The sequence below is a fragment of the Macrotis lagotis genome, chromosome 1 (genome assembly GCF_037893015.1).
Source record: "Macrotis lagotis isolate mMagLag1 chromosome 1, bilby.v1.9.chrom.fasta, whole genome shotgun sequence".
Lineage (NCBI taxonomy): Eukaryota > Metazoa > Chordata > Mammalia > Peramelemorphia > Peramelidae > Macrotis > Macrotis lagotis.
Genome location: NC_133658.1, coordinates 858,703,309 through 858,717,930, shown reverse-complemented (window position 1 = coordinate 858,717,930; position 14,622 = coordinate 858,703,309). Strand labels below are relative to the sequence as shown.

General features: G+C 38.1%; 1 long non-coding RNA gene across 1 annotated transcript; it reads right to left on the bottom strand.

Annotated features, from left to right (window-relative positions):
- Positions 1 to 3,458: 3,458 nt before the first annotated feature.
- Positions 3,459 to 13,661, bottom strand: LOC141490973 (uncharacterized). The gene is made up of 3 exons (XR_012469411.1): positions 13,592 to 13,661; positions 12,721 to 12,840; positions 3,459 to 3,821 (listed from the first exon to the last, which is right to left on the bottom strand). It is a non-coding gene; the product is annotated as an uncharacterized LOC141490973 (long non-coding RNA).
- Positions 13,662 to 14,622: the final 961 nt, after the last annotated feature.

Genomic DNA, 14,622 nt, shown 5'->3' with positions numbered 1-14,622 from the left:
ATGAATTATCAGTTTATATGAAGGTTTATTTTTTATGTTTTGTTTTTTGTTTCTTTTTTTAGGTTTTTGCAAGGCAAATGGGGTTAAGTGGCTTGCCCAAGGCCACACAGCTAGGTAATTATTAAGTGTCTGAGACTGGATTTGAACCCAGGTACTCCTGACTCCAAGGCCAGTGCTTCATTTGAAGGTTTATAAGTGGCAAAGTTTGAAATGATTTCAGCTGTGAGCTTGGTTTTTGTTGACCTAGTGTTGATTAAGGGCTGTGTTCAACTGAGGTTAATTGAGACTTTAGTTTAGTAAAGGTTTAGTAAATATTGTATTAAATTTTGTAAGCTGATTTGTTTTGATGTTAAATCAATATTGATAATTGTCAACAATATCACAAGATCTTTTGTTGGTAAAGGAAGAAAGTTTATAATATTTATCTCATCACCTATCATCATATGTTTATGGAAGTGAATATGTATGTATTTATCAGTTATGTATTTTGTTGTAACTTCATAGAAATACTAGCAGTGTTTAGTTCTCTTGTGAACATGTAAGCTATTTGAATACTGTAAATGTTAAAACATGGAAATTACCATGTAATTGCTTTGAAGGGATGGTAAGGGAAATGTCACAAACTGTGACTCCCTTCTGGGATGAATCTGTGGATTCATGCATAATATAATGGAAATATTATTGTAAAATTTAACAACTCATGTTCATTGACTTGAATGCCTGGTTTGTTTTTCACTATTGTTTTATTGCATTGGAATCAAGAACACATATTAAAAATTTAAGGTTATTTAAGATGTTCTAATGTTTTAAAAAAACTCAGAAAGTAATAATTTGTTTGTATTTTTAAAGATGGTTAGTAGTTAAAAGTTTACGTATAGATATTTATAGCCAGTTGTTATGTGAGAAGTATGGAGATAATGGGCAACCTCCTATAGCCAGAAGGAGATGTTTAGTTATTTTAAACTAAATGGGTTCTGTCCTTAGCTATGTGAGCAACAAATTGAATTATGTTTTTTTTTTCCCCCTGGATCTCTTAATACCAAGTTACAGTCTGGCATACTCTTGGTTCTCCTTAGTGCTCAAGCCACCTGAAGCTTTGGTTATAGCATGCTATATTATAATATGTTGATCTGCCTGACATTAGGTATGATAGAAAGACAATATGCCAATGAAGTCATTTAGCCCTATGGGGTTTGATGTTCAGACCTTTGAAAGAACGTCCCTAGTCTCAACTAGGGTAGGATTCTTTTAAAGGTTCCCTCACCTGGCCCATTGAAGCTCTGCAATAGCATATTGCTATGATCATTCCAGGTGCATCATAATTAGTGATGCAATGGATCAAGATAATGCCTATCGGCATATTTGATGACCTTAAAGGAGAGATCCATTCTTCTACTAGAATTTTTGTTAATTTTGTTACAAATTACTTTTTGGCAGTTTTTGGCCTTTTTCAGTCAGGATCAAGGATCATAAAGTGTAATTCTTGCCCCTTATAGACCTTCTAGTTTTTTTCTAATTATTGGACCTTTGTTAAATAGCCTCTGTTACAATGTCTCTGGTTTTTTCCCTGGAGTTTTGCTTCTCTTAGCTATATAACTCCAAGACCAACTTCTGCAGGATGCCAACCAGCTATGCCAGTCAGTCATTCCCTGGACCCTGCCTCAATGACACCCTCACTGCAATACATTCATTTTTAAATTGAATCTGAAAGGCCCAGAAGAATCTGGTTCTGAATAATTTGAAGGGGGAAAATTCACCTCAAAAAATGAAAAAAAGGGGATTTGTAAGAGATTATTGCAATATTGTAGGGCAGTACTAGCCTGAGGGAGTAAACACCTGCTTGATTGGCTACTTAAAGAGTTGGGGGAAAACCAGGGACTAGGAGTACCCGTTAAGCACTTGTTTTCTGTGAAATAAAGAGAGAACTTGCCATCATTGTCTCTGGGCTCTTCAGTGTTCACCTGAATAAGATGATAGGTAAGGAATAAAATATAATTTAGCTGGCAGGCACCTGACAGGATGACAGACAAACAGTCCATTCTACCAAGTCTTTTCTTAAAAATTTTCATCTGGATTCTGGTTGTCTCATAGCCATCCCAAACTCAGTAAAATCTCCAGTAGAACTCATTAGCTGTTCATCCATCAAACTTCCTTGTTTTTCTTAAGGTCATCTTGCTTATCCAGGTTTATGACCTTGGAATCCCAGATTACAGCAATAAAGGTGGGAGGGGGCCTTGGAGGTGGTTACTCAATGGTCTGGACAAGCTTGGCCATGTCACTCCCTAGCTCAAAAACCTTCCTTAGATCCCTACTACCTCTAGGAAAAAGGACATCAGTCTGGCATTCAAGATCTCCACAATCTGGCTCCCCTCAAATTATCAGCCTTATTTTATATTATACCCTTACAGAAATTCTAAGTGACTATATCTTCCATCTGAATACATTCCTTCATATAAACTGGTTTTACTGCCAGAAACACATCCCATCCTCACAATCAGGATCCTTATCTTACTTCAAGGTTTATTATTCAGATACCACCTCTTCTGTGACTCCTTCCCAGCCCTACACATTAATTCTCTCTCCCTCAGTTTCCCATGTATTAGACTTGTATATGTATTAAAACTTTTAGTTGAATGTAAGTTTCTTGTGGGAAGGGACTTTTGCGTTTTTGTCTTTCTATGCCCAGTCTCAGGCACGGTTAGCATTGGCTTAGAAGGCCCGAGTTCAGATTTACCTTTGCCACTAACTACATATGTGACCTTAGACCATTCCCCTCTCTGGGTCTCAGGTTCCTAATGGGAAGTTATGGAAGTTATATAGTTTACATCTATGAGGTGCTTTCAAGTTCTAACTTCTAATTTCAGACTCTAATGGAATGTTCACATTACCTACTAACTTGATTAACTCTGGCCAGTTCACTTTACTTTTATGGATACTTTTCCTTATCTGGAAATTGAAGGATTAGACTAGAAAGACCTCTAAGGTTTCTGTCAATCCTGAATCATAAGACCATAAATTAAGATAGGTTTTCTGTAGAGCATGACCTCTAGTTCAACATGAGAACATTCCCCTAAGAAAAAACTTTTATAATTGTGATATAGATGAGAAGTTTCATTCAAGATTCAAACTTATTCAACATTTAAGACCCTCTTGGTTAGAGAAATTCCTTAAATAAGTGCAAAAAAAATTCTTGATCATATAACAACAATAACAAAAATATCTGCCATTTACAAAGTGCTTTTCATGTGTTATTTCATTTCATTCTCACAATAACCCTGTGAAGTAGATACTATCAGAAGCCCCATTTCACAGGCAAGTAAACTGAGGCAGAGAGGTCGGACCCTCTGAAGAAACCACAAGAATGATACAAAGAGCAAACTGTGGCAATATCTTACCAAAACAACTTTAATTGATCAACCCCAACATGTTTTCCCCACTTACCCCCCCTCTCCCTTCCCCTAATTATATCCTCCATTTCAGTTTCATAAATGCTACTTCTTTACTAAGTTCATTAGCTAAGCCATGCAAGTTTGACATGATCTTTTGCTGCTGAACAAAACTTCCTTGTGCCACCTTTAGGAGGTTTTTCCCATGGGAGTAACTTTGATTCATATAGCATGGCAGCAGGGAGAAGGAGCCCTGGGCAATTTCAGTGGCAAGTTGATGGTTCTCTATCATATCAGCGGCAAGGGAATTCATGTCAGTCCACTGGGAGATCTTATTGAGGGTCCCTGGCTGTTCTTCATGGCTTTGAGTTGTGATTCCCTCTGTTTGTTCCTTGTTTTCCTGAGACTGGAGGAAGTCTGTTTTTTTCTCAGAATCTGTAGGAGAAAAGATCAATTATCATGGCATTCCGCACTATTAGAATGGAAAGCAATCTTCCTCCTTTTGACCCCTTCCCTAAATTCTTTTTTTTTAAATGTTTTCAAGGCAATGGGGTTAAGTGGCTTGCCCAAGGCCACACGGCTAGGTAATTATTAAGTGTCTGAAGCCAGATTTGAACTCAGGTACTCCTGATTCCAGGGCCGGTGCTCTATCCACTGCGCTACCTAGCCGTCCCTCCTAAATTCTTTAATCTATAACAAGGAACTAGAGAGCAAGCAGATTTGGGGGATCAAACTATCCTACACCCCTTCTAGTTCCTGAGCTGTACTATTTTCCAAAGGTTCCATTTTATCATCTACCCAACATGATTTCTTTTCTGACATCACCCCAGATATTAGGAAGAGCATATTTAGAGTATTGCCTATGTTTCTGAGTACCACACCATAAAAAGAATGTTGGTAAGACAGAGAGTCTTCAACAACCAGAATGATTAAGGGTCTTGAGTCTCTATTGGAGGAGGATCATTTGAAAGAACTGGACATATTTAGCTTGGAGAAGAGAAACTTCCCCAAGTATTTAATATATTCAGTAGTTATTTTAAAGATAATTTCTCTTCTCTTTCTCAAGTGATCTAAGGATAGAAACAGGCTCTTCTCAAGAGAAGAAACCAGATTAGCTATAGCCATATAAAAACACTCCAAATTGGGGGTAGAACCACAATGACAGAATGAAAGCAAGGTCTCAACTGAACTCTCCAAATTCCTTTCCAAAAAAACTTTAGCATCATGCCTTGAAATGAATTCTGGAGTGACAGAAGCAACAAAGGGATGGGGTAAAAACATTTTCCAGCTCAAGACAATTTAGAAAATCAGCAGGAAAGGTCTGTTTTACTGGAGTAAGAATGGAGCACAGTCCAGAGCAAGTCAGTAACAAGAACCCTAGTGCAAATAAGCACCTAGGATCTGGATCCCTGCACCAGGGAGTCTATAGTGGGCCATGCCAGGTGCAAGCCAGCAGCAGGTTTGGGGGACAAATGAACAGGCAGAAGAGGCTTCAGCAATCCTCAATCCACAGATGCTAAGAGGTTGAAGCAACTGGTCAGAAGGAATTTATAGGGGATCCATTGCTAGCACAAGTACAAGACTTTAATTTGAAGAGAATAGTTTCAGTTCAATAATGAGGATGAAGGCCAGGTTTCAGTATTTTCAATGAAAGGAAAGAAAGTGGAGATACCTAGTGCAGACTTCTCAAGGAGTTTTGTTAGAAAAGAGAAGGGATGACAGCTAATGGGAAATAGGATAAAGCAAAGAGTTTTCTGAAGATGGAGGAAACATAGACAAATCTATAGAAAACAGGGAATTAGTCAGTAGTGAGAATGAGACTGAAGATTAATGAGAGACTGGGAAAGATGGGGGGGGTGATGGCAATCTACTGGATAAGATGTGTTGCAATGTAGAGTGGTTTTCCTGACAAAGAGGAGAATCATTTCATTATGTGAGTAATGAAGGGAGAGAGTAGCAAAGGACATCTAAGTGATTTGAGATGAGGAGAAAAGGAGCTCTCACAAAGTCACACTATTTTTAGTAAACTATGAGGCAAAGTTTTCAAACTGAAAGTGGGCAGGGGAAGAGAAACCATGGGATGTATGAGGAGGGATGGAAAGGTTTGGCACAATCATTGTGGTGAGTGGATTAGTGAATTTATTAGGGATGTATAAAAAGAAGTCAATGAAGGCCAAATTGAGGTAAAGTAACATAAATTTGTAGTGGGCCCAGGCAGCATGGTCCCCAGATTTGTTCAGTAGCATGTGGGTGAGAGTTAAGGCAAGGAAGGCATGCTGGGAGTGATACAAGGCTGAGGTTTGGGAGGGCAAGACTGACAATATAAAGAGACAAAGATTCAAGAGAAGAGGATGCTCTAGAGTTGTACCGATTCAACAAGGGGTCAGTCAAGATGAGAAAGGAGAGCATAGCTAGTGCAGAAGTATTGACCTATGAAATAACTCAGAGGGTCAAGGGACTGGAGATCAAGGTGAGTAGAAAGAAGAGGGTTTGGGGTTATAAGGCATAAAGAGAGATACATGAGCAGCTAGATGGTGGAGTGGATAGAGCCCTGGTGCTTTAATAAGGAGAACCTGAGTTCAAATTCAGCCTAGATACTTGTTACTTTGTGACCTTGGAATCTCTCTCTCTCTCTCTCTCACACACACACACACACACACATGAAAAAGTGATGACAAGATCAAGGGTATAGTCTTCTTTGTGAGTGACTTGTTGTTTGTCCTTTGTTCTCGAAGAGGACCATGACATCAGGAAGGTGGTGCCATGACATGAAAGTGAATTGGATTTAAATGAGGGAGGAGTGTGCAAATTCATCAGTCTCACTTTCTCCTTTAGAATCATCTGGGTCCAGTGACAAGATATAGATTAGAATGACTGGAGATAACTCTGGATGAAGTAAGAGACCTTTTTAAGCTAAGGTCTTTCCCAAGTCTCAGTTTGATTGAGATAAAGCCATTTAGTATTAAGGCTAGGTTAGAATAGGGGCAAGAATGGTCTCTAGTTTAAAAAAAATCAGCTAGTGCTGGAAAGGGAGGCCAGGTGGATATCATCTGGAGGAAGCCAGGTCTTAATATGAAGCAGAAGAGGGAAGGAATGGGAAAGAAAGATATTTAAAATGAAAGCAAGTCTATAATTTCATTCCTGAGGATAATTGTTGTGTGTCTTTTGTTCTTGAATAGTACCATGACATCAGAGTGTCATGACATGCAAGTGAATTGAATTTAAATGTGTTTGGGGAGTGAGTGAATAGGTAAAGTCACCAGAGAGGTTTTTCCAGAGAGCAGAACACAACCAAAGAGGTATTTAGAATATAGGATTAGGAGAATTTGGTGAGGAGAATGGGAAGAAGGGATTGGGTAGTGGGGGAATGAAACAGGTTTCAATGATTACAACACAGTGGTCAGAAATAACTAGGGAAAAGATCCATGAAGTAGGCAGAGCCAAGTATTAACCTATATTTTACAAAGGAGCAAAAACTGAGGCTCAGTCTTTTCAAAGAAGTTGAATATAATGAAATAAATAAAATATTATTTAATCTTTAAGAATTTGGAAGATAACCAAGGATTCTAGAGTACTCATAGTTACCAAAAGGAATATGGATTACTCTTATCTTGTCATTACAGAATGGCCTGTGTGAAACAACCTAAAATATAATCTGGAAGTTAACTCAAAAAAATAAAAATTTCCAGTATATCAATTTATAGTGAGTTTTTCCTTAATGGGATGTGAAAAATGTAGGAGAGGTACGGGTGTGTGTGTGTGTTTGTGTGTGTGTATATGTATGTGTGTGTTCAATTACATGCAAGTATAGTTTTCAACATTCATCTTTTTGTAAGCTTTTGGGTTCTGCATTTTTCTACCATTCTCCCCTGCCTCCTGCCTCCCCATGATAGAGAGTAATCTGATATAGGTTGGACATGTACAATCAATTTTAACACATATCCTTATGTTCCATATGCTTTGTTTCCAAAGCTTTTTAGTCCTGCATGTTTTACAACATGTCATGTTGTGAAGGAACAATCAGAACTAAATGAAGAAAATGAGAAAAAGCAGAAAAAGCAATCAAAAAAAATTTTAAAGTGACCATAGTATGCTTTGTTCTGCATTCAGATTCTACGGTTCTTTCTCTGGATGTGGATAGCATTTTCCATCACAAGTCTTTTAGAATTTTCCTTGATCATTGAACTGTTAAGAAGAACTAAGTCCATCATAGTTGATCATCTCACAAATTGCATTGTAAAATGTTCTCCTCATTCTGCTTACTTCATTCAGCATAGTTCATGCAAGTCTTTCCAGGCTTTTCTGAAGTTCATATAGCATACTTTTTTTTTTTGCAAGGCAGTGGGGTTAAGTGGCTTGCCCAAGGCCACACAGCTAGGTAATTATTAAGTGTCTGAGGCTGGATTTGAACTTAGGTACTCCTGACTCCAGGACCAGTGCTTTATCCACTGTGCCACCTAGTCGCCCCTGTATAGCATACCTCTTTTTTTTTTTTGAGATTTTTCAAGGCAATGGGGTTAAGTGGCTTGCCCAAGGCCACACAGCTAGGTAATTATTGAATGTCTGAAACTGGATTTGAACCCAGGTACTCCTGACTCCAAGGCCAGTGCTTTATCCACTGTGCCACCTAGCCGCCCCTATAGCATACTTCTTAAATTCAGACTTTTAAAATTAAAAAGAAATTTTATAAGCATCAATTTCTTTTTGTTTTTAATATCACCTACATTTTTTCAGTGCACCTCTCCCACTTCTAACTCCCAGAGAGATGTCTTACAATGAGACAGCTTATGACAAAGAATAAAAGAAGGAAAAAATATTTCAGCAAAACTAATCAATGTGTTGAAAAACTTGTCTTATATTATATACAGTGTTCCATGCGCATAGTCCCCCCAATTCTACAAAGAAAGTGGGTAGGTTGAGTAGTCTTCAATGGATTTTTAAATGAAACTTCATGACCTCCATATTGTAAGATATAGCTGTCTTTTTGCTGATTGGATTACTACTTGAAAGCCAAAGTTACCTTTTTTTGGTTGTGGCTTTTTTTTTTGGCAAGGCAATAGGGTTAAGTGGCTTGCCCAAGGTCAAACAGCTTGGTAATTATTAAGTGTCTGAGGTCAAATTTGAACTTAGGTCCTCCTGATTCCAGGACCTGTGCTTTACCCATTGCACCACCCAGCTGCTCCCAAAGTTACCTTTTTAAAAAAGGTATTTGGGCCTCTCTTAGAATCAGTTTAAATAGTTAAATCTGTTTTGGCCTTCCACAAAGGACTCATCTTCACAATCCACTATCCCTGAGTGGAGTCAAGATGGTGGAGGTAAAGAACCTACTTGTATCAAGCATGAATGCCATATACTTAAAGGGATACTCAAAGGCAGCAAATTTCACTTCTGCTCTCAAGGTTCTCATGATTGAAAATGTCCTCATTCTTTATGCTATGAAATAGCCACCTGGAGAACAGAAAAATGGGTCACATTTTTCTTCAAGTTCTCCTTGCTTTTTTACTTATGACAAAATTCTGGGTTGAAATTGTAACTATATATAAAAATAACTTTTTAAAAAAAGTCTTGAAATTTCTTCAGTAAGAGATTGGTCTAAAAAATTTATCAGTGTCACACAGGAGGAAGGCATAAATTTTACCAGCCCAAACCTGAGCTTGACATGAGAATTTTCTAATAACTATAGCAACAAAAACCTTTATTATATGAAACAACAACAGAAAACCTTTGCTGTCTTTAGGCAAGTCTATGGTTCTAAAATGTACTTTCCTGGTGGGAACTAAAGGAGGATGAAAATGAATCAAGAAAAATCAGAATCCTAGCATTCAAATTTGTAATACTGTAGAGACACTATTCTCTAATCTCTGAAAGCAGCATAAGTCTTCCTTACATCACCCTTATCATACTGTCATTTAGCCTTGGCTGGAATACCAAGCATAGTGATGAATCACTACCTGTCAAGGCTGCCTATTAAAATTGTAGATAGCTCTGTTATGAAACTCTTTTTTATTTTCCAATCTAATCCAAAAAACATTTATTAAGTGTCTACTATGGGCAAGGTAATGGGAAGACAGATTCAGTGAAAAATAGCTTATGCTCTAGTGTGTGTGTGTGTGTGTGTGTGTGTGTGTGTGTGCTTTTCTCTAAATAGTTCTTGGCTTTGAAGGAAACTGGGGATTCTATGAAGTAAAGGACAGGAGTGGATGTATTCTGAGCACAGAGGCCAGACTACAGAAACATAGGGAGATGAAATGCCAAGTTTGGGGAATAGTAAATAAACCAGTTTGGCTGGAATACAGTGTGCATGAAGGGAACTAACATGCAATTAGCCTGCAAAGCTATCTGCAGAGCCAAATGGTAAGGAGCATTAAGTGTCAAGCTTAATATTTCAGATTTCCCAGGAGCAATAGGGAGCCACTAATGGTTTTTGAGCTGGGGAGTGGCATGATTTGATTTTTGCTTTAAGGAGATTATTGTGGCACCTGTGTAATTAGGGTGGGATGGAGAAAGGACAGCCAAGGAAGATGACAGAATCACAGAATTTGAACACTAGAAGGGACTCAGTAGCATTTTAGTTCAATCATACACTAGCAATGCAAAAGGCAGTATGATTTCAATTATAATATTGCTACAATAATAAACACAAAAGGGGATAAAATAATGCTTGAGAAATGCAATTTGACAAGAGGACAAAAATTATATCTAAGTCTACTTCCTTGTAATTTCTATTCTTTGTTTCCAGTTTCCATCTTTGGAGGCAAGTAGATTAAGACAGCCCTTCACATTCTTGAAGTGAGTTAATAAATAAATTAGAGAGTTAATTAGAGGTGTTAGGTAGTACAGTGGATAGATACTGGACCTCACATCCTCCTCAGACACTAGTTATATAATCCTGGGTAAATCATTTATTTTCTGCCTGTCTCATTTTTCTCAGCTGCAAAATGAGGATCAAATAGATAATATATGTAAAGTTCCTAGAACAGAGTAAGCCTTATATAAATACCAACTATTGTTATGTTTATGATTAGTGCTATTATTGTGTTTCCCCTTAAGCCTTCTCTTCTTCAAACTAAACACCCCTAAATTACCTTAGGAATTTAAAACAGGTAAATATGCAATACGTTTGAAAGCTCAACACTCGTCACTAAGTCTCAGCCTTAGCACACACACACAGGAAAGTTTAGTCTGTTTTAATCCCACAGATCAGGAAAAGAAGAATCCCTTGTCCCAGCAAGAGCTGAACATGGGCAAACCTTGTGATGACAGACTGGTTTTATCAGCACAAAACTCAATTCTATAAGTCAGAAGTGTTCCTGCTTCTGTGGTTTCATATTCAGCTGACTGTTTTTGATCTTCTCTGCCAACCTCCAGATGCCATGGCTAATCCATCCATCTATGATAATTTCAACCCATGCAGATTGGATTCAGGAACAGAAAAGCATCTCAGCAATTTCCTTTTAGAGGCCTTGATATCATAAATAACAAGGAAGAGTCAATGTCATTAAAACTACTATTCTCCCAAAATGAACACAACTCTCTGGGGCTTCTTTCCTCCATTTCCCCTGATTGCAACTGTTTTAATATGGAGATAAATTGGTTCCTTGCTCAGCAGAATATTTTTCTTCTTCTTCCCTCTTCATCTCTTCTCTGACTAATGTGACATGTCACTTCTCTTTCTGTTCCCTTATGCTATGTCAATGATCATTTAATATTAGAAACAAGGGACCTTGACTAATCTTGAGCCAATCATGCCAGAACTTTGGCTCTTAAAAGCCATGGCAATAGAGAAGGACAGAAGAACCAGTTATCAAACAAAGTCTATTGCTCTTTTACATCAGATAATAGGAATTTATTATGATACAGAATCCCCTCCCCATGGATGAAAACAGAATAATATGTTAAAAATGACCTGACTAGGAAGGTGATCCAGAAGGAAATATCAAGAGAGATTAGGGAAGGGCAAGATTCACTCAGAGTAGGAATGTCAGTTATCCACATAGATTAACAGAAAACTAAACTGATATGAGTAAGGAAAAGAAAACTTTTGAATAAGTCAAACTCAAAGACGTATTGGTCTCACAAGCAAAGAGAATACGTTGAATGGGCATGATATATGAGGGTTCACATATACATATAAATAAAGATATTGAGAGAGACAGAGTGGTGTAATGGATAAAAGGACAACCTGGGGCCCAATGATGTTAAAAGTGATTTGCCCAAGATCACCCAAGAAAATAGTGGCAGAACTAGGACTCCAGTCCAAGGCCACTACAAATTTCATTACAAATTCCTGAGTTCCTCCTATTAGACTACACATTGTCTCTGAAAAAATATGAGTAAATTGATTTGTATTATAATCTACTTTTGTTGTTCAGTTGTTTCAGTCCTGTCTGACTCTTCATGATCTCACTTGGTTTTTTCTTGGCAAAGACACTGGAGTTGTTTGTCATTTCCTTTGCCAGCTCATTTTAGAGATGAGGCAGAGTTAAATGACTTGTCCAGAGTCACACAATTAGGACCAAAGGATAGAATTATAGAGAAGTAGATTTTGGCACATTATCAAGAAAACATTTTTGCAGATGATGGAACTGTGGTAAATAGGGTAAAGTGACTTGCTGAGAGTCATACAGATAATGTTTGAGGCTGGATTTGAACTCATGTAGATGAGTTTTCTTGATTTCAAGCCCAGTGTTCTTTACACTGCACCACCAGTCGCCTGTCCTATAACATTGCCTTGACTCAATAAGAACATCGTGGCATGGAATCAGAGCTGGAAGGTACCCTTAGAGGTAACTGAACCTGGACTTTTATGGAAGCTGACTCTTCTCCAGCAGCCTGGTTGTTGTGACCTACCAAGAAGAGCTACATCTTCGGAAGGTTTGCAGACCTTTACTGGTCAATAGGCAGGGGCTCACTGGGTTGATCAGAGTACCAGTCCCATAGACGGGGCTTCTGCACTGCTTGGCAGTCAATAATGATGGAGTCTTTAAGATACTTCTTGATCACAAAGATTCTCTCATGTTCAGTAAGAGAAAACCTGAAATAAGATTATTCCCCACCATCATGACTTAGTAGAACCCAAGCTTCATGAGGTCAGGAATGGTTTCATAGTTGTTTTTATATTCTTAGGCCTTAGAACAGACCTTGGTACAACAAAGGCATTTCAATAAAAGCTTGACTTTCATGGGATACAGAATCTTGTGCATCTGAACATGTAAGAAAAAACATTTGGGACCCAGAACATTTCCCATAGGCCCATCCATAAAAAGGTTTATTTACAAGCTTTGAATAAGGAACAGAAAGAATGGATATTTTCCCACTGAATCTCAGGGATCACCTGTAGGGATTTGTGTGTTCTTTAGGTTTTGTGAAACACTCATCTCTAATGTTTCCAATGTCCCATACAGATTCATTTCCTCAGGTTCTTAAATGTGAAGAATCTTGTTTTTCATTTTCCCTGTAGGATAATAGCAGAAGTTAGAGCTCTCTCTGTTTTTAATGCTAAAGAAGTAGAGAAAATATTTGGATCCTGGATCCTGAGTTTTACACAATCCCAAAAATCATAGACTGGAGGCTGGAGATCATGAGTTGCCTTCTCCAGTCTTCTTCAAGGTAACCCTGTCCCAACTTCCCTCCCGAGTATATTGGAATTGCTCACTTCCCAAGGACTGAAACCTAACACAATGGGATAGAAGCACATCCTTAACCAAAATTATACTGAGTGGGAAAACCCTAAGAATTGTTTGATCTGTGCCTTGTGTCTCACCTTGGAGCCAAGATGGTTTAAGACCCATGGCTCTGTTCCTTGCTCATTCTAGATGATCAAGGTTAGTTGGATAATAGGATGCCTATTCACAAAAGTAAAAAGAAAAAAGCATCTTTTACCTCCAATTAGTATGTTTGTTATAGGAGATAGGTTTGATCTTTTTCTCTTGCTATTGTTTCTCCCATGCTTTTGACAAAATCATCAAAACAGTAGCGTCTGTTTCTCATTCTGTCAAAACCAAGATCAGAGCATATGTACATATAGCTAGTTATAATGAATTACTCCTACTCACATATGAAGATACAAACTCCCTCATGGGAAGTATGGGAAGGATCAGAAGGCAAACAATCTCTGTCTAGGATAAGGGCTAGTTATGAGTTCTTCTCACTGCAGCTGTCTATGTGGTCCCCTTGGACTTCCTGGATTCTAGACTTTTACTTGCCTTGATCCCTGAGACAAGAATAATCCTTATTCTTTTGAGCTTCCAACTCTACACTGGCTTTGGCCTTCTCTGGGTCACAGTGAATTGCTGCCTCTGGTCTCCTGCTGTGATCTCATAGATACTAGATATTAAGTCCCCAAGGCAACCAAGAGATAGCATTTTCTAGTGCAGACAGTGGCAGCCCAAGACACGTTTTTGGGGTGGGAGTCTGAGAGGTCAAGATTATTTTCATAATAACATAATGATGCTTTAATTCCTAATACAGTAAATCTATTATCTATCTATCTATCTATCTATCTATCTATCTATCTATCTATCTATCTATCTATCCATAGATATAATTTACATAAACCAGAGATATAAGAGTGTGGAAGGATCCTAAAACCTACAAGTATGAGAATTGTTGATCTAATGAATAGAAAGTAAACCTCAGGATCATGGAAGACCTGGGTTTAAGTCCTACCTCTGACACACAATGGCTGTTTAACCCTGAGCATAGTATCTTCTGTTCTTTCTCTTGGCTGAGCTACATTTTTTTGTGGAATCCCTAGTTTATGGCAAAGCTCATCTCTTGGGGTAGTATATAGGAAATTCCTGCTGATCATTTCCTTCCTTCCTTCCTTCCTCCCTCCCTCCCTCCTTCCCTCCCTCCCTCACTTCTTCCCTCCTATCCTTCCTTTCTTCCTTCCTCTAGTTCTATCTTCTATCTATCTATACATATACATCTCTCTCTTTCTATATATAGATATATACATATATATCTATGTCTATATACATAGTTTTGTATTGTTGGGAAACATATCCCCCCCCAGTAGAATGTAAAAAGATAACTGACCTTAACAGACATCCTAGGGTCACTAAAAAAACCAGGAATAACTGAGTTCCCCTTGATCTCAGTCTTATAGAAACTGCCTTTTTGTTAGTCACTCCATCAATAAGCCTTTATGGAGCCCTTACTACCACCAGGTACAATGCCAAGTGCTGGTGATATAAAGAGAGGTAAAAGTCAGTGCCCACCCTTGGGGAACTTT